We start from the raw sequence: 23,810 nt of genomic DNA on the forward strand, positions 1-23,810 counted from the left end.
CTCTCGAACCACCTCTCCAGAAACCCTGCCTTCGGGGCCGCAGCCCGCATGCCGACCTCAGTGGGTCCTCACAGAGCCGAGTTGGGTGCGCAGCCCTCCCTTACCCTGAGGCGCAGGTTCCCGGGAGTCGGTCGCTCATCCCCAGCGCCCTGCGGGCCTCGCACGGGCTGGGGCAGTGACCTGGGTGAGCAGCGCTGTGGTGCGGGTCACCGTTGCTGAGGACACCCTCCTCCCCCGGAAGCGGGTCCTGGGGGTCCTGGGGGTCTGGGGGGCCGGGTCCCTGACCTCTGTAAACAGTAGGTCGGTGGTGTCCACGCAGCAGGCAGCGAATACTCAGGAGTGAGCGTCCGGTCTTTGGCCTCAGCTTCGTGTCTGTAGAATGGGGGTAAGGGACTCCGGACTCGGAGCGCTGTCGGGCGCGGCGAGATGGGCTGAGAGTGTGTCTCCCTCCCCAAGCTCGCTCGGAGCTGTGCGGGGCGGGCGGCCCCAGGACCCTCGGTTCCGAGCAGCCCCCGGGGGCCCCGCCGCCCCCACTCCAGGCTGCGCTGCGCAGCCCCTGTCCCCGCCGGACCCGGCCGCAGTCGGCCAAGACAGGGCCGGGGCGGACACCGTGGGCGTCGAGGACGAAGCCGGGCCCGCGCCCCTGGGCGACCCCCTGATCCGCGGAGCCCAGAGGGGTGGAGCTGGGTCTGGCCCCGCAGGTAGCTGGCGTCGCGGGTGGGCCAGAGCACAGAACGCGCCCAGGAATCCCACCTCATGGCGCTGCATGGGCTGGGGAATGGGGCTGGGGACAGCGCCAGGGCCACCCCGACGCCAGCACCCCGGCAGACCCAGGGGCCGCCTGTGGAGAGACATTGGATAGGTGCATTAAGTGATCAGAAAAGTCACCGGCTGGCTCTGTTGATGAGCAGAACGCTTTCAGAGAAGTGTATGCTCACGCAGTGCTCGGACGGCATTCGCGTAGTTTGACACTTGTCTGCTTGGGCAGATAGATGCTCACGCACGTAAGCTTGTTTTGCAGTTATGCAGGACTGTATTGTGGCTAAGCACACAGACTCTGGGTTCGCATTCCAACTGCCCTGCTATTTCCAGCTGTGTGACCATGGGGAATTTACTTGCCTGTGCTCAGTGTCCTCTGTAAAGTCAAGATAGCAGTACCTGCCTCATGGAGTCCCTTAAGTGAGCTAATGGTGTAACATGTTATGGTGGCATGCACACAGTCACCATCAGTAAATATAGTCGATTATGCCTGAACCCCAGATGGGCACATGTCCTTGAAAAGTCTAAAATTCAGAACTCTGAAATCTAGCCTGTGAGATCCTGGAATCCTCCAGCAGCATTCTAACATCTCTTGGCTACAGAATTGTATGCTGCTTCCCAGGGCTGGAAGGTGTATTTGTATTAATATAGTGTAATAATACGGCCACGTGTCCACCTACTTCATCCCTATAGTAGGCAAATAAGGTGATGTCAAAGCCTTGGCTGGGCCCAGCCCTGGTAACCTTCCCTTCTCTCTTTCGTGCATACTCTCTCACTCATATTCATTTCTTTTTTCTTGAACTACACACTTAAGAAGCTCCTATTGATAACCAAATTAATGTTTTTATTTTGAAAATAATTTACCCTTTTTTGTTGAAGGTATTGTAAGAACCCATTTCCAGCCTTAAGGACAATTTCTCTCCGTTCCATTTGTATTTATTTCTCTGGTTTTGGCTCTATACATTTGTGGAAATTTTACTTCCATTTTTGTGAATAATCTTTTTGTTTGTTTGTTTGTTTGAGATGGGGTCTTGCTCTGTTGCCCAGATTGGAGTGCAATGGCGTGATCTTGGCTCACTGCAGCTTCTGCCTCCCAGGTTCAAGTGATTCTCCTTCCTCAGCCTCTCAAGTAGCTGGGATTACAGGCACGCACCACCACACCTGCCTAATTTTTGTATTTTTAGTAGAGACCAGGTTTCACCATTTTGGTCAGATTGGTCTCAAACCCGTGACCTCAGGTGATCTGCCCGCCTTGGCCTTCTGAAGTGCTGGGATTATAGGTGTGAGCCACCATGCCTGGCCTGTTAATTTTATTTCAATTAAAATCTAATTTTTAAAGGTACCAATTTTTTATTCAATAAATATTTAACATATTCACTTTAAACTCTTGGGTGTTAAATCTAAAAATGTTTAATGGCTTAAAATATTGTCTTACATATTGTATGAAGAAATACTGATGACTGTGATGGTCAGATTATCTTTTGTTCATAGCTTTCTTTAAATACAATATTATTATTTTTTATTTGTTCTTATTAAAATTCATTTTGTCTTACTTAAATGTTGATAAATATAGAAGGGAGGCTTGGTTTGCTAGCTTTATGCATTCCAAAGTCAAAAGTCAAATTGCAATATTATTAACTTCATTTCTACTCAGTAACTAATTGGTCTCCCACAGTAAACGTAAGTATTAACTAACACAATTATAGTCATATTCTCCATCTTAATAATGGAGTAAATTTTGTGTTATTTATTGATTAAGTTACGGCCTTATTTATATATATATATATATATATATTTTTTTTTTTTCTTTTTCTCAAGACAGAGTTTTGCTCTGTTGCCCAGGCTGGAGTGCAGTGGCATGATCTTGGCTCACTGCAACCTCCTTCTCCCTGGTTCAAGCAATTCTCCTGCCTCAGCCTCCTGAGTAGCTGGGATTACAGGCACCTGCCACCATACCCAACTAACTTTTGTATTTTTAGTAGAGACAGGGTTTCACCATATTGGCCAGGATGGTATTGATCTCCTGAACTTGTGATCCTCCCACCTTGGCCTCCCAAAGTGCTAGGATTACAGGCATGAGTGACTGTACCTGGCCTATTTTATATTTTTATTTCATACTATTTCATGTCAAGTACCTAGGATATAAACTTTTGTAAACTAGTATAAAAATTTTTTTAAAAAACTGTCTTTTGCTTGAGCTCAGGAGTTCAAGACCAGCCTGGGCTACATGGCAACACCCCATCTCTACCAAAACTACAAAAGTCAGTCCTGTGTGGTGGTGCATGCCTGTGGTCCCTGCTACTCAGGAGGCTGAGGCAGGAGGATCCCTCGAACCCAGGAGGCAGAGGTTGGAGTGAGCCAAGATCATCACACTGCACTGCAGAGTGGGTGACAGAGCAAGACAGTGTCTCAATAAATAAATAAATAAATGTCCAGACGGGCGAGGTGGCTTACCCCTGTAATCCCAGCACTTTGGGAGGCCAAAGCGGGCAGATCACCAGAGGTCAGCAGTTCAAGACCAGCCTGGCCAACATGGCGAAACCCCGTCTCTACTAAAAATACAAAAATTAGCTGGGTGTGATGGTGGGCACTTGTAATCCCAGCTACTTGGGAGGCTGAGGCAGGAGAATCACTTGAACCCAGGAGGCAGAGGTTGAAGTGAGCCAAAATTGTGCCAATGTGCTCCAGTCTGGGCAACAAGAGCAAGACACTGTCTTAAAAAAAAAAAGCAAAAAAAGCCTCTTGATAGGTAAAGATTATGATAGTAATGTTATAGTTACAATGTTATAGTAATCAAAGAATACAGTACTACTATAGGAATTGATTTATGTAAATTAAAATAATAAAGTTGAAGGTATTAATCTGAGGTAAAAATAATTCTGTCAAAGATGCCACGAAATTCCAATGGGGGAAATTTGTCCAACAAATAATGCTGAGAAATCAGTTTTCAACATGCAAAAATGAAGAATATATACCCACATATATTAAATGAGAGTAAGTGAATACCCACATAAAAGGAGAAAGTATTAATTAAATTATTTTTCCATAGAAAAGTTCAGTGTCAAATTGCATTAATTCTTTTTTTTTTTTTTTTTTTTTTTTTTTTTTGAGACGGAGTCTCGCTGTGTCTCCCAGGCTGGAGTGCAGTGGCGCGATCTCGGCTCACTGCAAGCTCCGCCCCCCGGGTTCACGCCATTCTCCCGCCTCAGCCTCCCAAGTAGCTGGGACTACAGGCGCCCGCTACCACGCCCGGCTAGTTTTTTGTATTTTTAGTAGAGACGGGGTTTCACCATGTTAGCCAGGATAGTCTCGATCTCCTGACCTCGTGATCCACCCGCCTCGGCCTCCCAAAGTGCTGGGATTACAGGCTTGAGCCACCGCGCCCGGCCCAAATTGCATTAATTCTAAATTTCACCAACATTTAATAAAAATGTAATATAATTTTTTTCACAAAAACTTTCATCAATAGCAGAGATAACATTTTTCTATTAATTCACTAGCCAGGGGTACTGTGATACCAAAGCCAGACAAAAGAATCACAAGTAAAGAAGACTATGGACCAAAATTCCATATAAATATAGAATTCCTGATGAAGTTATTAAAAATGTTAGCACATGGCTGGGCATGGTGGCTCATGCCTGTAATCCCAGCACTTTGGGAGTCTGAGGCAGGGGGATCACTAGGTCAAGAGATCAAGGCCATCCTGGCCAACATGGTGAAACCTTGTCTCTACTAAAAATACAAAAATTAGCTGGGTGTGGTGGTGCTCACCTGTAGTCCCAGCTACTTGGGAGGCTGAGGCAGGAGAATCGCATGAACCTGGGAAGTGGGCGGAGGTTGCAGTGAGCCAAGATAGTGCCACTGCACTCCAGTTTGGGCAACAGAGCAAGACTCCACCTCAAAAAAAGAAAAAAAAAAAAAAAAAGACATGTTAGCACACTAAATCCAGCAACATGTAAACCTGATTACATACCATAACCAACTAATAGTTTGTCACAAGTGCAGTGTTGGCTTAATATTTTAAAAATCAACTAAAATATTACAGTGTTACTTGAACAATAGAAAAAAGTGTCAATGTAAATAGACAAAAAAAGTATGACAAATCCAGCACCCATTCATGATAAAACACTCAGAAATCTATTAGAAAGGAACATGTAAGACCTGCTAAAAAGCATCTATGAGAAATCAATAGCTGACTGGGCATGGTGGCTCACGTCTGTAATCCCAGAACTTTGGGAGGCAGAGGTGGGCGGATCACGAGGTCGGGAGTTTAAGACCAGCCTGACCAACATGGTGAAACCCCGTCTCTACTGAAAATGCAAAAATTAGCCGGGTGTGGTGGTGTATGCCTGTAATCCCAGTTACTCAGGAGGCTGAGGCAGGAGAATCACTTGAACCTGGGAGGTGGAGGTTGCAGTGAGCCGAGATTGAGCCACTGCACTCCAGCCTAGGCGACAGAGTAAGACTCCGTCTCAAAAAAAAAAAAAAAAAAGAGAGAGAAAAAAAAAGAAATCAATAGCTTCTAACAATGTACTTAATTGTAAATAAATGCAGGGTGTATCTGTAAGTTTAAAAATGGAATAAGAATATACACTTTTTCCACTCTGTTTTTACACTGTCCTGGAAGCATTAGCCAGAAAAGTATACTAGAAAAATAAATAAAATATTCAGATTAGAAAAGAAGTAGGATACTATTTTCTTGCCACAATATTGGATTAAAAACTATGATAACTTTACCGAAAACACACTTGAGTTAATAAAAAATTTTATTAATGTCACAAAATACAAGATTAATAGACAAGGTTAAATACATCTTTTATATAACTGTAATCAACATACTGAAAATTAAAAACCACATTTAATAATAATATCATAAAAATCATTTAGGTATGTGGGCGGCAAGCCACCCAGGTGCTGAGGTAAGAGACGGAGGGCACGAGATGTTCCAGTATAATAAAATATATAAAATAACAAGAGTTATTCTAGACATGAATTATAGATATGATGATATAGGAATATTATTAATCATTAGTTTGTAGCATTACTCTTTATTCCAATATTATAATAGTCCTTGCTCTACAATTATAACCTAGGAAAAACCAGGCTATACAGAGATAGGAGCTGAAGGGACAAGGTGAGAAGTGACCAGAAGAGAGTGTGAGCCTCTGTCACGCCCAGACAGGGCCACTAGAGGGCTCTTGGTCTAGCGGTAACGCCAGCATCTGGGAAGACGCCCGTTACCAAGTGGACCGTGATCTAGCTGTGGCATCAGTGCCAAGGAAAAACACCTGCTACTTAGCAGACGGGGAAAGGGAGTCTCTCTTTCCCTGGGGGAGTTTAGAGAAGACTCTGCTCCACCACCTCTTGTGGAAGGCCTGACATCAGTCAGGCCTGCCTGCGGTTATCCGGAGGCCTAACCATCTCCCTGTGATGCTGTGCTTCAGAGGTCACCCTCCTGTTTCACTTTCATGTTCCACTCTGTACACCTGGCTCCGCCCTCTAGATAGCAGTAGCAAAATTAGTGAAAGTATTAAAGTATTTGACCTTTCTGAAAATAGCATAGAAGAAATAATGACGTAAGCTGTCCTCTCTCTCTCCGCCTTGGCTACCTAACAGGGAAGGGCCCCCTATCCGGTGGACATGTGACTCACGTGACCTTATCAGTCATTGGAGATGACTCACACTCTTTTTTTTTTTTTTTTTTGAGACGGAGTCTCGCTCTGTCACCCAGGCTGGAGTGCAGTGGCCGGATCTCAGCTCACTGCAAGCTCTGCCTCCCGGGTTCACGCCATTCTCCTGCTTCAGCCTCCCGAGTAGCTGGGACTATAGGCGCCCGCCAACTCGCCCGGCTAGCTTTTTGTATTTTTTAGTAGAGACGGGGTTTCACCGTGTTAGCCAGGATGGTCTCCATCTCCTGACCTCCTGATCCGCCCGTCTCAGCCTCCCAAAGTGCTGGGATTACAGGCGTGAGCCACCGCGCCCGGCCGACTCACACTCTTTATCCTGATCCTTTTGCTTTGTATCCAATAAATAACAACACAGCCAGGCATTCGGGGCCATTACCGGTATCTGCGTATTGGTGGTAGTGGTTCCCCAGGCCCAGCTCTCTTCTTTTATCTCTTTGTCTTGTATCTTTATTTCTATGATCTCTTGTCTCTGCACACGGGGAGAAAAACCCACAGACCCTGTGGCCTGGTCCCTACGTAGGTATATTATATATATATATTTGAAACAGAGTTTCACCTTTGTTGCCCAGGCTGGAGTGCAATTCATGATCTTGGCTCACTGCAACCTCTACCTCCCAGGTTCAAGCGATTCTTCTGCCTCAGCTTCTCAAGTAGCTGGGATTACAGGCATGCACCACCATGCTTGGCTAATTTTTTGTAGTTTTATTATAGACGGGGTTTCACCATGTTGGCCAGGCTGGTCTCAAACTCCTGACCTCAAGTGATCTGCCTGCCTCAGCCTCCCAAAGTGCTGGGATTACAGGCATGAGCCACTGCACCCAGTCTGTTATTTCTGTCTCTTCTGGCTTGTAGGGTTTCCAGTGAGAAATCTTGCAGGGGTCCAACCCGCTGACCCTGACTCTACAATGGATGAACAAGGTACACTGACACAGATATTCTGCTTTGCCAGTGCAGCTGAGGGTCCAGGCTGCTTCACAGACTAACAGAGGTGCTGTAGGGAGTAGCAGCAACAGCCCCAACCAGCCAGCGAAACTTACATTTATTCAGTAAAGATTAAATAACAAAACTTTGAGTAAACACCACTAGAAGGTAATTGATATTGCTGACTTCCCGAGTAGAAAGCAATTAGGCACCACGGTAGATCAAAGGTTAGTCTTAGGACTACATGAGTAAATAAGCTAGTTAGATAAACTACTCTACCTCCCTTTGTATTTGCATCCTAAGTTAATAACTTAAGGTAAAGCGACCAGGCTGCCTTCAGCCAGATCTATTACCAAAGTTTTGCAAAACCCTCAGGCCTTCCAAGAGGGTTTATGGCTATTACAACTAAGACTTTTCCCACCAGTCTGTCTGAACCCCTACAAGGTCTGCTCTTAGTCTGATGAGCTTTTCTTTGTAGGTGGCCTTGCCTTACTCTCTAGCTGCCCTTAAGATATTTTTCTTTCATTTTGACCTTGGAGAATCTGATGATTACGTGTCTTGGGAGTAATCTTCTCATAGAATATCTTAGTAGGGCTTTCTGCATTTCCTGCATTTGAATGTTGGCCTATCTATCTAGGTTGAGGAAGTTCTCCTGGATGACATCCTGAAATATGTTCTCCAACTTGGTTCAATTCTCCCCATTTCTTTCAGGTACCCTCATCAGTTGTATATTCAGTCTCTACACAATCCCATATGTCTCCAAGGTTTCATTTATTCCTTTTTTTTTTCTTTATTTGTGCCTGTCTGTCTGATTTCAGGAAGACAGTCTTCAAGCTCTGAGATGTTTTTTCCTCCACTTGATCTATTCTGCTATTAATACTTGTGATTACATTGTGAAGGTCTTGTAGTGTGTTTTGCAGCTGTATCAGGTCATTTATGTTTCTCTTCATACTGGCTATTTTGGCTGCCAGCTCCTGCATTGTTTTATCATGATTCTTAGCTTCCTTGCATGGAGTTACAATGTGCCTATTTAGCTCAGCCAAGTTTATTTGTATTCACATTACGAAGCCTACTTCTCTCATTTCAGCCATCTCAGACTCAGCTCAGTTCTGAACCCTTGCTGGAGAGGTGTTGCAGTTGGTTGGAGAAAAGGGCGCGCTCTGACTTTTGAGTTTTCATCATTTTTGTGCCATTTCTCATCTTTGTGGGTGTTTGGGTGAGGGAGAAGGGACAAAATGGAGGAAGGTGAACAAGATGGCACAGTCCCGACTGCTTCCAGGTTCTTCATCACCAACTCTCCCATGCCCGGGAAAGTGCAGGACAACCGAGCATGCGCCAGGTGACATCAATCGGAAGAGATCGAAACTTACCTGGCCATGCCTATGGAGATGCCCCTATCACGCCCTTATCCCACCCACTGCCCTCCCACTTCCAGTAACAATGCATAAAAGTCCCTGGAGGCAGGAGCCGGTGTGACTTCTTCGCCCCCGCATTGGTGGACCGGAGAACCTCACCTGAGAGCCCCAGCGCGACTTCCCTGGCCCCATACTTGAGGACTGGAGAACCTCCCCGGAGAGTGTATGCATATTTGCAATAAAAGGCTGCTGCTTTCTTATGTACTTTGGCCTCATGTTTAATTATTTAGCTCTCCTAAATTAAATTAAGACAGTGGCCTTATCTATTTCAATGTTTGAGGTTGCTGACTTTTGGATAGGGTTATTGTGGTTATTTTTTGTTGTTTGTTTTTCTTTTAACAGTCTGACCACTGTTGTGTAGGGCTGCTGTGGTTTTCTGGAGGTCTGCTCCAGACCCTAGTAACCTTGGTTTTTTCAGTATCTGGAAGTATCACCAGTTAAGGCTGTGAAACAGCAAAGATGGCAGCCTGCCCCTTTCTCTGGAATCTCCATTCCAGAATGCATACTGACCTGTTGCTTGCCTGAACACACCTGTAGAAGGTGGCTGACAGCTTTGCTTTGGAGGTCTCACCCAATCAGGAGGAATGGGATCAGATGCCTACTTAAAGAAGCAGTCTGGCTGTGTTCTGGTAGAGCACCTGTGCTGTGTTGTGGATCCCTTCAGCCCTCAAGTGCTTTGGGCTATCCAAAGCCCACAGTCTGCACTAACTTACCTGCCCAAACAGCAAAAATGGTGGCCCACCCCACCCCCTGGGCACTCCATCCCAGGAAGAAATTAGAACTCTATTGGCCTTAGAACCTGGGCAGAAGTAGACGGAGGCCCTGGCTGGGAGGACCCACCAAGGAGGAGTGAATCGGGGTCCCACTTAAAGAAGCAGTAAAGCTGGCCGGGCGCGGTGGCTCAAGCCTGTAATCCCAGCACTTTGGGAGGCTGAGACGGGCGGATCAGGAGGTCAGGAGATAGAGACCATCCTGGCTAACACGGTGAAACCCCGTCTCTACTAAAAAATACAAAAAACTAGCCGGGCGAGGTGGCGGGCGCCTGTAGTCCCAGCTACTCGGGAGGCTGAGGCAGGAGAATGGCGGGAACCCGGGAGGCGGAGCTTGCAGTGAGCTGAGATCCGGCCACAGCACTCCAGCCTGGGCGACAGAGCGAGACTCTGTCTAAAAAAAAAAAAAAAAAAAAAAAGCAGTAAAGCTATGCTTCAACAAAACAGCCATGGCATGCTGGGGAACCACCTCTGCCCAAGTCTGCTTGGAATCTCCAAACCCTCAGGCTTAAATGACTTAGTCCCCAAACAGCCAAGGTGGCAGCACACCCCTCCTCCCTAGGCATTCCATCCCAGAGAGAAATCAGAACTCTGTTCATAGAATATGGGTGGGGTGGCTGGAGGCCCCTGCTGGAGAGAACTCACACAGTGAGGGAAATGGATTGGGGTCCCATTTAAAGAAGCAATCTGGCAACATTTTGGTAAAGCAGCTGTGCCGTGCTGTGGGGTCCCTTCCTCATTCAGATCATTTGGACTCTCCAAAGCCCACAGGTTGCAAGGACTTTGTCATCCAAATAGCAAATATGGCAGCCCACCCCTCACCCAGAAGCTCTGACCCATCTCAGGCAGGTACTACACTGTCACCAGTAACTGGCTGGAATTCCAAATCAGTGGGTCTTATATTGTGAAGTGCCATGGAAGTGGGATCCACAAACTGATGCTGCACAGCCCCAGGGATTCAACTCCCTTCCTCGGGGTATGCACTTTGCCTGAGTTGCGGTCATCTTTATTGGATGTCCCAAGGCTGAAGTATGTAAAGTTCCTGGGTCTCTGTGTGTGTTCTGTGTGTGTCTGAGCAGCTGCTCTACTGAGACTCCACACAGCTTTGTGTGTGAGACCCAAGACCCTGGGTGGAGTGGGCTCACAAGGGAATCGCCTGATGCAAGGGTTGCAAAGATCTTTGGGAGAAGTGTGGTTTCCTGGGGTTGCACATTCACTCACCATTTTTCTTGGCTGAGGTGGGGGTTCCTATGGCTCTGTATCAATCCTGGGTGGGCCCCCAAAATCAATTCTTATGGTAATGCCATATTGTTTGGTTAGTATAACATTTTAGTAAAAATTAATATCAGAAATACATTTCATTTTTATTTTCAAAATTCTCATGTGTGTTTGATTTTTTTGCATGTCCATATAGAATTTAGAAAGAGCAGCTTGTCCATTTCCATGAAACTAGCCAGTCCGGTGACTCACACCTGTAATCCCAACACTTTGGAGGCCGAGGCAGGTGGATCACCTGAGGTCGGGAGTTCGAGACTAGCCTGACCAACATGGAGAAACCCTGTGTCTCCTAAAAATACAAAATTACCCAGGAATGGTGGTGCATGCTTGTAATCCCAGCTACTCAGGAGGTTGAGGTAGGAGAATTGGTTGAACCTAGGAGGCAGAGGTTGCCGTGAGCCTAGATTGCACCATTGCACTCCAGCCTGGGCAACAAGAGTGAAACTCCATCTTAAAAAAAAAAAAGAAAAATAATTCACTCTGAAATTTGCATTGAATCTGTAGATATATTTGTTGGGTATTTTGATCTTAATATTTCTCATTGATAATCTTGAATACTAGATGTATCTTTAGTTTTAAAAATTTCTTTCAGCATTTTGAATAATTTTCAGTGTAAAGCATGTGTACTTGCTTTTAATATATTCTTAAATGGTTTTTATGTTATTTTTTCATAATTTAATTTTCAGTCTGTTGGTTATGTTATATAACAGTATTATTTAACCTTGTTTGTTAATCTTGTATTTTGTGATATTAATAAAATTATTTATTAACTCAGGTACGTTTTTGATAAATTAGTTTTTTATATAACATTATGGCAAGAAAACAGTATTCTAATTCTTTTCTAATCTGAAGGTTTTATTTATTTATCCAGTATAGTTTTCTGGCTAATACTTCCAGTACAATGTTAAACAGAGTGGAAAAAGTGTACATTCTTGTTCCATTTTTAAACTTACAGATACAGCCTGCAATCATCTACCATTTTAAGTATACTATTAGCTATTGATTTCTTATAGATGCTTTTTAGCCAGTCTTACAAGTTCCTTTCTAGTAGATTTCTGAGTGTTTTATCATGAATGGGTGCTGGATCTGTTGTACTTTTTGTGTCTATTTAAATTATCACCTCTTTCTATTGTTCAGGTAACATTTTGTAATATGTTGGTTGATTTTTTTTTTTTTTTTTTGAGACATAATCTTGCTCTGTCGCCCAGGCTGGAGTGCAGTGGCGCGATCTCTGTTCACTGCAAACTCCGTCGCCTCCCGGGTTCACGCCATTCTCCTGCCTCAGCCTCCGGAGAAGCTGGGACTATAGGCGCCCGCCACCACGCCCGGCTAATTTTTTTTGCATTTTTAGTAGAGACGGGGTTTCACCGTGCTCGCCAGGGTGGTCTCGATCTCCTGAGGTCGTGATCCGCCCGCCTCGGCCTCCCAGAGTGCTGGGATTACAGGCGTGAGCCACCGCGCCCGGCCCTGATTTTTAAAATATTAAGCCAACACTGCATTTATGACAAACTATTACTTGGTCATGGTGTGCCCGGAATTGGTGGCTTCTTGGTCTTGCTGACTTCAAGTATGAAGCCGCGGACCCTCCTGGTGTTACAGTTCTTAAAGACAGTGGGTCGGAGTTTGTTCCTTCAGATGTTCAGATGGGTCTGGAGCTTCTTCCTTCTGGTGTGTTCGTGGTCTTGCTGACAGGAGTGAAGCTGCAGGACTTCCCCGTCAGTGTTACAGCTCTTTTTTTTTTTTTTTTTTTTTGAGATGGAGTCTCGCTCTGTCACCCAGGCTGGAGTGCAGTGGTGCGATCTCGGCTCACTGCAAGCTCCGCCTCCCGCGTTAACGCCATTCTCCTGCCTCAGCCTCCTGAGTAGCTGGGACTACAGGCGCCCACCACCGCGCCCGGCTAATTTTTTGTATTTTTAGTAGAGACGGGGTTTCACCGCGATCTCAATCCCCTGACCTTGTGATCCGCCCGCCTCGGCCTCCCAAAGTGCTGGGATTACAGGCGTGAGCCACCGCGCCCGGCTCTTACAGCTCTTAAAGGCAGCATGGACCCAGACTCAACAGCAGCAAGATTTATTGCAGAGCAAAGGAACACAGCTCCTACAGTGTGGAAGAAGACCCCAACGGGTTGCCACTGCTGGCTTGGGCAGCCTGCTTTTATTGCCTTATCTGACCGCCCTCCCCACATGCTGCTGATTGGTCCATTTTACAGAGAGCTGATTGGTCCGTTTTGACAGAGTGCTGATTGGTGCGTTTACAATCCTTGAGCTAGACACAGAGTGATAGATGGAAAAGTTCCCCAAGTCCCCACTAGGTTAGCTAGACACAGAGTACCAATTGGTGTATTTACAAACCCTGAGCTAGACACGAGTGCTGATTGGGGCGTTTAGGATCCCTTAGCTAGACATAAAAGTTCCCCACGTCGGCTCAGCGTGGTGGCTCACGTCTGTAATCCCAGCACTTTGGGCGGCCGAGGCGGGCGGATCACGAGGTCAGGAAATCGAGACCATCCCGGCTAACATGGTGAAAACCCGCGTCTACTAAAAATGCAAAAAACTAGCCGGGCCTATGGTGGGCGCCTGTAATCCCAGATGCTCGGTAGGCTGAGGCGGGAGAATGGCGTGAACCCAGGAGGCGGAGCTTGCAGTGAGCTGAGATCGCGCCACTGCACTCCAGCCTGGGCGACAGAGTGAGACTCCGTCTCAAAAAAAAGAAAGAAAGAAAGAAAAAAAAAGTTCCCCAAGTCCCCATCAGACTCAGGATCCCAGCTGGCCTCACCCAGAGGATCCTGCACGGGGGCTGCAGGCGGAGCTGCCCTCCAGTCGGGAGCCGCGCCTGCACTACTCAGCCCTTGGGCAGTCTATAGGACGGGGCGCCACGGAGCAGGGGGCGGTGCCCGTAGGGGAGGCTCGGGCTACGCGGGAGTCCGGGGCGGGGCGGGGCTCGGACCTGGCGGGCTGCAGGTCCTGAGCCCTACCCTGTGGGGAGGCTGCTGAGGCTCGGCGAGAATTCGAGCGCAGCGCAGGCCTACCGGCACTGCTGGGGGACCCGGTGCACCCTCTGCAGCTGCTGGCCAGGGTGCTAAGCCCCTCACTGCCCTGGGCCCGCGGCGCCGGCCAGGCTGCTCCGTGTGCTGGGCCTTCCGAACCCGCGCCCGCCGGAACTCACACTGGCCCGCGAGCGCCCACGCAGCCCCAGTTCCCGCCCGCACCTCTCCCTCCACACCTTCCCACAAGCGGAGGGAGCCGGCTCCGGCTTCGGCCAGCCCGGAGAGGGGCTCCCACAGTGCAGTGGCGGGCTGAAGGGCTCCTCAAGCGCCACCAGAGTGGATACTGAGGCCGAGGAGGCGCCAAGAGGGCTGTTAGCACATTGTCACCTCTCAGTGGTAAGTAATCAGTTTTACATGTTGCTGGATTTAGTTTGCTAACATTTCTAATAATTTCATCAGGAATTCTGTATTTATATGGAATTTTGGTTCGTAGTCTTCTTTACTTGTGATTGTTTTGTCTGTTTTTTTTTTTTTTTTGAGACAGAGTCTCACTATGTCGCCCAGGGTGGAGTACAGTGACGCAATCTTGGGTCACTGCAACCTCTGACTTCCTGGTTCAAGCAGTTCTCCTCCCAAGTAGCAGGGATGACAGGCGCGCACCATCATGCCCAGCTAATTTTTTGTATTTTTAGTAAAGACGGGGTTTTTCCATGTTAGTCAGGATGGTCCTGATCTACTGACCTCGTGATCTGCCCACCTCGGGCTCCCAAAGTGCTGGGATTACAGGCATGAGCCACTGCGCCGGGCCTTGGTATCACAGTACCCCTGGCTAATAGATTAATAGAAAAATGTTATCTCTGCTATTGCCTAAAGTTTTTGTGAAAAAATTATGTATTTATTAAATATTGGTGAAATTTAGAATTTATGCAATTTGACACTGAGCTTTTCTATGTGAAAATAATTTAACACTTTTTTTACTTGTTATATGACTATTCATTTACTCTATTTTATTTAATATGTATGTATGTATATCCATTGTTTTTGCATGTTGAAAACTGATATCTCAGCATTATGTTTTGAACAACTTCTCTTATTGGGATTTCCTAGCATGATTAACAGAATTATGTTTACCTAAAATTAATGTGTTTATTACTATACCTTCAATTTCATTGTTTTAATTTACATAATTCTATTCCTATGGTAGTACTATATTATTTGATTACTATGACATTGCAATTATAACATTGCTATCATAATTTGTGCCTATTAAGACGTTTATGTATGTATGTATTTATTATTTTCAAGACAAATTTTTGCTCTGTCACCCAGGTTGTAGTGCAGTGGCATGATCTTGGCTCACTGCAACCTCTGCCTCCTTGGTTCAAAGGACCCTCCTGCTTAGTCTCCTGAGTAGCTGGGACCACAGGCATACACCACCATTCCTGGCTGTCTGTTGTACTTTTAGTAGAGATGTGGTCTTGCCATGTAGCCCAGACTGGTCTTGAACTCCTGAGCTCGAGCAAAAGACATTTATTTTTATTTCACAGTATTTTATAAAAATTTATATCTTATGTACTTGACATGAAATAACATGAGATAAAAATATAAAATAAGGCTATAACCCAATCAATAAAAGACACAAATTTTACTCCATTATTAAGATGGAGAATATGACTATAATTGTGTTAGTTAATACTTATGTTTACTGTGGGTGACAAATGAATTACTGAATAGAAAGGAAGTTAATAAAATTGCAATTTGACTTTGGAATGTATAAAGCAGGAGAACAAAGCCTCCCTTCTATATTTATCAATATTTAACTAAGACAGAAAATACATTTTAATAAGAACAAATACAAAATAATATTGTCTTTAAAGAAAGCTATGAGCATAAGGTAATCTGACCATTATAGTCGTTAGTATTTTGTGCATGCAATGTGTGAGACATTATTCTAAGCCATTAAACATTTATAGGCTTAACACCTAAGAGTTTAAAGTGAATATGTTAAACATTTATTGAATAAGAAAAACTGGTACCTTTAAAAATTATATTTTTAATTGAAATATTATTGTATATATTTGTTGGGTATGATGTCATATTTTGATATGTTTATGCTGTAAAATGATTAAATTGAGCTAAGTGACAAATTATTTAGCTCACATATGATTTTTTTGTGGTGAAAACTTTTGAAATCTCCATAGCAATTTTGAAATATACAATACATTATTATTTATTATAGTCACCATTCTGTGCAATCAATCATTAATACTTATTCTCTCATCTAAGTGAAACTTGGTATAATTTCCCCTTCTACATCCACCCCCTCTCCTAGCCACTCACATTTTCACTCTGATTAAGTTTTTTAATATATATATATAATATATATATATTTTTTTTCTTTTTTTGAGACAGAGTCTCGCTTTGTCACCCAGACTGGAGTGCAGTGTGCAATCTTGGCTCACTCAACCTCTGCCTCCCAGATTCAAGCGATTCTCCTGCCTCAGCCTCCTGAATAGCTGGGATTACAGGCGTGCCAGCACTCCTGGCTAATTTTTGTATTTTTAATAGAAATGGGTTTCACCACGTTGGTCAGGCCGATCTCAAACTCCTGACCTCGTGATCCATCCGCCCACCTCGGCCTCCCAAAGTGCTGGGATTACAGGTGTGAGCCACCATGCCCGACCTATTAAGTTATATTAAGGCCATTACATCAATTAACTGTTTTGGTATACAACAACTACATGAACATAAATAATGTTAAATGGCTGTATAAGAAAGTTTGACAAATTAGCCATAGAAATAAATGGGAAGAATTTTTTTTTTTTTTTTTTTTTACTTTTAATTTAAAAGTAAACTTTAATGTCGAAAATGCAAACCTGGGGAAGGCAGAAAGATCACAGACAAAGCTGTCGCTTCACACTTGGAGTGTTGCACAGTAGCTGGGCAGAGGCTCTCCTCACTTCCCAGACGGTCTGGCGGCCAGGGAGAGGCGCTTCTCACTTCCCAGACAATGGGGGCACCAGGCAGAGGCACTCCAATGGGAAGAATTTTTAACCAGTAAACAAAAAATATTCATTAAATGAAAAGGTTTTAGGACTAAAATATGTCATTGAATTTATGAGAGCAGAAACTCAGCAGGTAGTATTTTCTAGGCAATGTAAATAACAGTCGAAGGCATCTACTAAAGTGAGTTCAACAAGTAATATCTATCTACATAAAACTTCTATAAGATTTTAAAAATTAATTTCTGCATTAAATAGAAAATTCAAATAGAATTTGGATTCAGAAAAGTGTTCATGATGAAGCATGGTGATTGACGCCAAAACCCTGAATTTAGGTAAATAATCCTGTGAGTGTTATCTTAGTCATAGAGGAAAGTGGCATTCTGCCCATATTTAGGTATTATTCCTTTCAGTGGGATAGTTTTCAAAATTTTGTGAAAACATAAAATCAGTTTTTCTGTATTAAAAATACACTCTAAGAATTATTGTTACTTTAGTATATTGAGGAAAAGATATATTCTAAATAACTTGAAATTTTTCATGAGATGCTGTTGTCTGCCAAAAAAATTGTGAAATATTTACCTCAGGTATGCATTGTTGATATGTTTGCTGTTTGGGAAAATATATATTCTAGAAACTTTAAATGTAGAAAGCTAAAATTCTCAGGAAATTACAATAACTTTTTTTTTTTTTTGAGATGGAGTTTTACTCTTGTTGTCCAGGCTGGAGTGCAGTGGTGCAATCTTGGCTCACTGCAACCTCTGCCTTCCGGGTTCAAGTGATTCTCCTGCCTTAGCCTACTAAGTAGCTGGGATTACAGGCATGCACCACTGTGCCTGACTAATTTTGTATTTTTAGTAGAGATGAGGTTTCTTCAGTTGGTCAGGCTGGTCTTGAACTCCCGACCTCAGGTGATCCACTCGCCTCAACCTCCCAAAGTGCTGGGATTACAGGTGTGAGCCACCGCGCCCAGCCTTTTTTTTTTTTTTTTTTTTGAGACAGAGTCTCACTCTGTCACCCAGGCTGGATTGCAGTGGTGCCATCTCGCCTCACTGCAACCTCCCCCTCCTGAGTTCAAGTGATTCTCCTGCCTCAGCCTCCCGAGTAGCTGGGATTACAGGCATGCGCCACCATGCCCAGCTAATTTTTTGTATTTTTAGTACAGATGGAGTTTCACCACATTGGTCAGGCTGGTCTTGAACTCCTGACCTCAGGTGATCCGCCTGCCTCGGCCTCCCAAAGTGCCAGGATTACAGCACTGCATGAGCGTGAGTCACCACACCTGGCCTACAGAATATATTTTCTTTTTCTTTTTTTTTTTTTTTTTTTGAGACAGAGTCTCGCTCTGTCGCCCAGGCTAGAGTGCAGTGGCCGGATCTCAGCTCACTGCAAGCTCCACCTCCCGGGTTCACGCCGTTCTCCTGCCTCAGCCTCCTGAGTAGCTGGGACTACAGGCGCCCGCCATCTCGCCCGGCTAGTTTTTTGTATTTTTTTAGTAGAGACGGGGTTTCACCGTGTTAGCCAGGATGGTCTCTATCTCCTGACCTCGTGATCCGCCCGTCTCGGCCTCCCAAAGTGCTGGGATTACAGGCTTGAGCCACCGCGCCCGGCCCAGAATACATTTTCAAAATTAAAGTCAATATTCAGACTTGGTGACTTACAGTTTCTAAAATTGAAAACCAGACATAAGTCTTTAAATTCAGAAATGCAGTGTGTCAACAAAATAAATAAATACTGAAAAATAGCCAAGCTGCATGAGACCAGAGTAGAAAAAAACAGTATAAATCAGTGAGAGAAAAAAAATAATTTACAAAGATAGAAGTAACATTTCCACAGCTGCATAGAACCAAAACCAGAAAAAGAAATATAAATAAATCTGAGGTAAATGATCTTTGAAGCTAGAAATGAATACTTATCTGCAATACTTTCAACAAAAAAAAGTAAATTAAAATATTTTCAAAAGAAAAACAGGGCCGGGCACAGTGGCTCATGCCTGTAATCCCAGCACTTTGGGAGGCGAAGGCAGGTTTGTTGCCTGAGCTCAGGAGTTTGAGACCAGCCTGGGCAATAGGGTGAAACCCTATCTCTACTAAAATACAAAAAATTAGCTGGTTGTAGTGGTATGCACCTGTAGTCACAGCTACTCGGGAGGCTGAGGCAGGAGAATTGCTTGAACCCAGGAGGTGGAGGTTGCAGTGGGCCAAGATTGCACCATTGCACTCCAGCCTGGGTGACAGAGTGAGACTCCATATAAAAAAAAAAAAAAAAAGAAAAAAGAGAGGAAAACATTAATTTGGTTATCAGAGCTTCTTAAGCATTTACTTCAAGAAAAAAGAAACATTTTTGTGTCTAAATTTAAAAATAAAAATGAAAACAGATTTGATTTTGGAGCTGACATGTCCTTCTCTCAGGGTTATAAGTACCTGGCAGCCTTTCACCTACATGCAACACTGTAGAGTTTACAAAATTGTCTTCTCTTTAAGCTCTTCTCTGATGTTTATATCCTGTGAAGCTGTGCAAAATAGAGGCTTGAGGCCCATTTTTCAGATAAAAAGCTGAGGCTCAAGCCAGGCGCGGTGGCTCACGCCTGTAATCCCAGCACTTTGGGAGGCCGAGGTGGGCGGATCACAAGGTCAGGAGTTCGAGACCAGCCTGGCCAATATAGTGAAACCCTGTCTGTACTAAAAATACAAAAAAAAAAAATTAGCCGGGAGTGGTGGTGGACGCCTGTAGTTCCAGCTACTTGGGAGGCTGAGGCAGGAGAATCACTTAAACCCGGGAGGCGGAGGTTGTAGTGAGCTGAGATTGGGCCACTGCACTCCAGCCTGGGAGACAGAGCGAGACTCCGTCTCAAAAAAAAAAAAACAAAAAAACCCCCTGAGGCTCAGAAAGACAAAATCACACACAAAGTTTGCGACAGAACTGGGACTAGAACACAAGACTGTCATACCAGTGCTTTTCCCATCCTTAATCACTCCTAGGGCTAGGAATACATTAAGACTCCAAAAGATAAAGAATTGCTCAGGCCAGGTGCGGTGGCTCATGCCTGTGATCCCAGCACTTTGGAAGGCCAAAGCAGGCGGATCATGAGGTCAAGAGATTGAGACCATCCTGGCCAACATGGTGAAACTCCCTCTCTACTAAAGATACGAAAATTAGCCAGGTGTGGTGGCGGGCGCCTCTAGTCCCAGCTACTCCAGGGGCTGAGGCAGGAGAATCGCTTGTAACCGGGAGGCAGAGGTTGCAGTGAGCCGAGATTTTGCCACTGCACTTTAGCCTGGCAACAGAGTGAGACTCCATATCAAAAAAAATAAATAAATAAATAAATAAAGAATTGCTCAATGCATTGCACCAAGATTAGACCTGACCCACCCCAGAAAGCTCTGGGACACTGAAATGGAGAAATCAAAGGAGAGAATGATGCTTACATTTGCACATCTGAGCTCCAATCCAAACTCTGCCACTCAGCTATAGAACCTCACTTTCTGAGTCTCAGCTTTAAAGCACTCATTGGCTTTTAGTTTAAGCACAGGAGTGATGTGTTGTGCTTCATTTCTTCTCCTCCATGGTGTTTGTTTCATGGTTCCAGATCCTGGGGGCTTTTGATCAACCCTTCTGCTAAGTGATGGATGAATAGATGAATGAATGGGTGGATGAAAGTATGGATGGAAGGCCGGGCACAGTGGCTCACGCCTGTAATCCCAGCACTTTGGGAGGCCAAGGTGGGCGAATCACCAGGTCGGGAGTTTGAGACCAGCCTGGCCAACATGGTGAAACCCTGTCTCTACTAAAAATACAAAAATTAGCTGGACATGGTGGTGGGCACCTGTAATCCCAGCTACTTGGGAGGCTGAGGCAGGAGAATGGCTTGAACCCCAGAGGTGGAGGCGGAGGTTGCAGTGAGCCGAGATTGTGCCGCTGTACTCCACACTCCAGCTGGGGTGACAATGCGAGACTCTGTATTAAAAAAAAAAAAAAAAAAAAAAAAAGTATGGATGGAAACATGGATGGATGGATGAATGCTCACGAGAGCAGAAAGAAGTAAACAGAGAGTCAAAATGAGAATGAGGAGATGATTGAAGGATGAAGAGTTGATGCATGAGGTAGAGGCATGGTCTCCAACCCTCCTATCCCTACCCAGCCCCACCAACACCTGTCTTGGGGCAGCAGTGGCACGAGCTTCAGATGATGTCCCCAGTCACCATGACAGAGCTGCAGAAGTTGCCACAGACCTGAGGCTGATCATGGCTCATGAGAAACGTGTTGAGAGTCAGCAGAAAAAACCCCAGCAGCACAATAAAGTTGATGTCGAAGTTCTCATCTGCCATGGCTGCCTGGTCAGGCCATAGACTATGCACTCCTGGCAGAGGGGGTGCATGTCATCCAGCATAAACATCCAGACGGGCTCACAGGGAGTGATGAAGCTCTGCGATTGCTGCCAGTTGAGGCTTAAAGGGAGAGCAAGACCCCAGTCAGGTCCCCAGTCAGTCTTTGGTCGAGCCCTTACTGTGTGGCAGACACTCTGAGGTGTGGGCACTCTGAGAAACACAGGCTTTAGGGATGAATGGCACACTGTCCTTATTTCTGGGGCACCTTCTGGGGCACAATATGGTCAAGGCTGTGCAACATGCATGAGGTCCAGCATGTGCAAGAAGCAAAGAGAGGGATAGAAGAGTTGGGGGCCGACAGGACTGATTCAGAGAAAGACTCAAGTGAGCAATAATTAGCATCTGGGGGAGTAATAGGGGAGATTACTGACTGGGAGGGGCTGGGTTAAGGTGGAATCCTCTAGGGGAAGAGATCACCCATTCACCCAGAAAGGTACCCTTGAGAAGGCAGTTAAAGTTCTTCTCCCAGGGCAGGGAATTACTGCCAGGCACAGAGGCCAGCATGTGCAAAGGCACAGGGGCAAATGCCCACTGACACACAGCTGGAGAGAAAGATCTAAATGCTGTGTACAGGCTGCCCACATTGCATCCTCCTCCCCAGACCTGCTCCTCCCCAAACCCCATCCTTCCAGTTAGTGATCCAGGCCACTGTCCTCACCTCCTCTCTCACACCCACCTCCTGTGGGTCCCACCTTCAAGACATAAGAATCCAATAGCTTCTCATCCTCCATGACTACTCATTGCCTGGTGTGAGTCCCCTTCATCCCTCTCCCCCTAACTGGTCTCCACTTCCATTGTTGACCCCTGAAGTCCCTTTGCAACCCAACACTAGGTGAAATCATATCAGTGCTCTGCACAGAACCATGGACTGGCTTCCGGTCTCATCAGAGTAAAAGCCAAAGGCTTTAAGGTGACTCAGAGGACCTGGAGAATTGGCCCATGTTGCCTGCACATCACCCCCACTGAGCTCACCTCCCACCGCACCTCCTCTCACTTGCTGCCCTGCAGCCACCCTGGCCTTGTGCTGTTCCTGGAACATACAGGCTCCCCAGGCCCCCTGCACCTGCTGTTCCTTTTGCCTGGACTGCCCTTCCTTTAGATAGCTGCACAGCTCCCTCCCTTACCTCCTTCAAGCCTTTGCCTAAATGTCACCTTCACAGTGAGGTCTTCCCTGATCTGCCTCTAAAGTTGCAGAACTGCCTCCCCTGGGGATTTACTGTCTTCCTTTTCCAATCTCTTTTTCTCCACAGTCCTTATCACTACCGATCACACTTATATATTATTTATTCATCTTGTCTCTTATCTGTCTCCCCCAACTAGAACTCCAGCTCCCACAGGATGGGGGAATTTTTTTTGTTCACTGCTATATCCCCAGGGGCTGGAACTGCGTGGGCTCTGGACACATGTGTGTGAATGAATTGATGGAGTCTACATGCCTGGGAGAGGGAGCTGGGAAAGGAAATACAGGCAGGAAACCTCCTGGGTGTAAGGCATCTGACATTTTTCACAGAGGTTATGCGGGGGAGAGAGAGGGATCAGACATTAATTTTCAATTAGGGTGAGAAAGACTCAAGTGAGCAATAATTAGCATCTGGCGGAGTAATAGGGTAGATTACTGACTGGGAGGGGCTAGGTTAAGGTGGAGTCCTCTAGGGGAAGGGATCACCCATTTACCCAGAAAACAACAGAAGCCCAGGAGGAGCCTGATTTGGTTTGGCTGTGTCCCACCCAAATCTCATTTTGAATTCCCACATGTTGTGGGAGGGACCCAGTGGGAGGTAATTGAATCATGGGGGCAGGTCTTTTCCATGCTTTTCTCATGATAGTGAGTAAGTCTCATGAGATCTGATGGCTTACAAAGGGGAGTTTCCCTGCACAAGCTCTCTTCTCTTGTCTGTTGCCATGTGAGATGTGCCTTTCAACTTGCACCATGATTGTGAGGGCTCCCTAGCCCTGTGGAACTGTAAGTCCATTAAACCTCTTTCTTTTGTAAATTGCCCAGTCTTGGATATGTCTTTATCAAAACAGCATGAAAATGAAAACGGTCTAATACAGTAAATTGGTACCAGTAGAGTGAGACGCTGCTCAAAAGATAACCAAAAATGAAGTTCTGAGTAACAGGCAGAGGTTGGAACAGCTTGGAGGGCTCAGAAGAAGACAGAAAAATGTGGGAAAGTTTTGGAACTCCCAGAAACTTGTTGAATGGCTTTGACCAAAATGCCGAAAATGATATGGACAATAAAATCCAGGCTGTGGTGGTCTCAGATGGAGATGAGGAACTTGTTGGCAACTGGAGCAAAGATGACTCTTGTTATGTTTTAGCTAAGAGACTGGCAGCATTCTGCCCCTGTCCTAGAGATTTGTGAAACTTTGAACTTGAGAGAGATGATTTAGAGTATCTGGTGGAAGAAATTTCTAAGCAACAAAACGTTTAAGAGGTGACTTGGGTGCTGTTAAAGGCTTTCAGTTTTACAAGGGAAACCGACATAAAAGTTTGGAAAATATGCAGCCTGACAATGTGATAGAAAAGAAAATCCCATTTTCTGAGGAGAAATTGAAGCCAGCTGCAAAAATTTGCTTAAGTAATGAGAAGCCAAAAGTTAA

At 45.3% G+C, this 23,810-nt stretch overlaps 1 protein-coding gene across 1 annotated transcript in view; it reads left to right on the forward strand.

The window, feature by feature from the left end:
- LOC105483931 (zinc finger protein 721) overlaps positions 1-23,810 on the forward strand; it is a 177,736-nt gene that overhangs the window by 111,351 nt on the left and 42,575 nt on the right. The gene's annotated exons all lie outside the window — the stretch shown is intronic.

Source organism: Macaca nemestrina, chromosome 3, assembly GCF_043159975.1.
Source record: "Macaca nemestrina isolate mMacNem1 chromosome 3, mMacNem.hap1, whole genome shotgun sequence".
Lineage (NCBI taxonomy): Eukaryota > Metazoa > Chordata > Mammalia > Primates > Cercopithecidae > Macaca > Macaca nemestrina.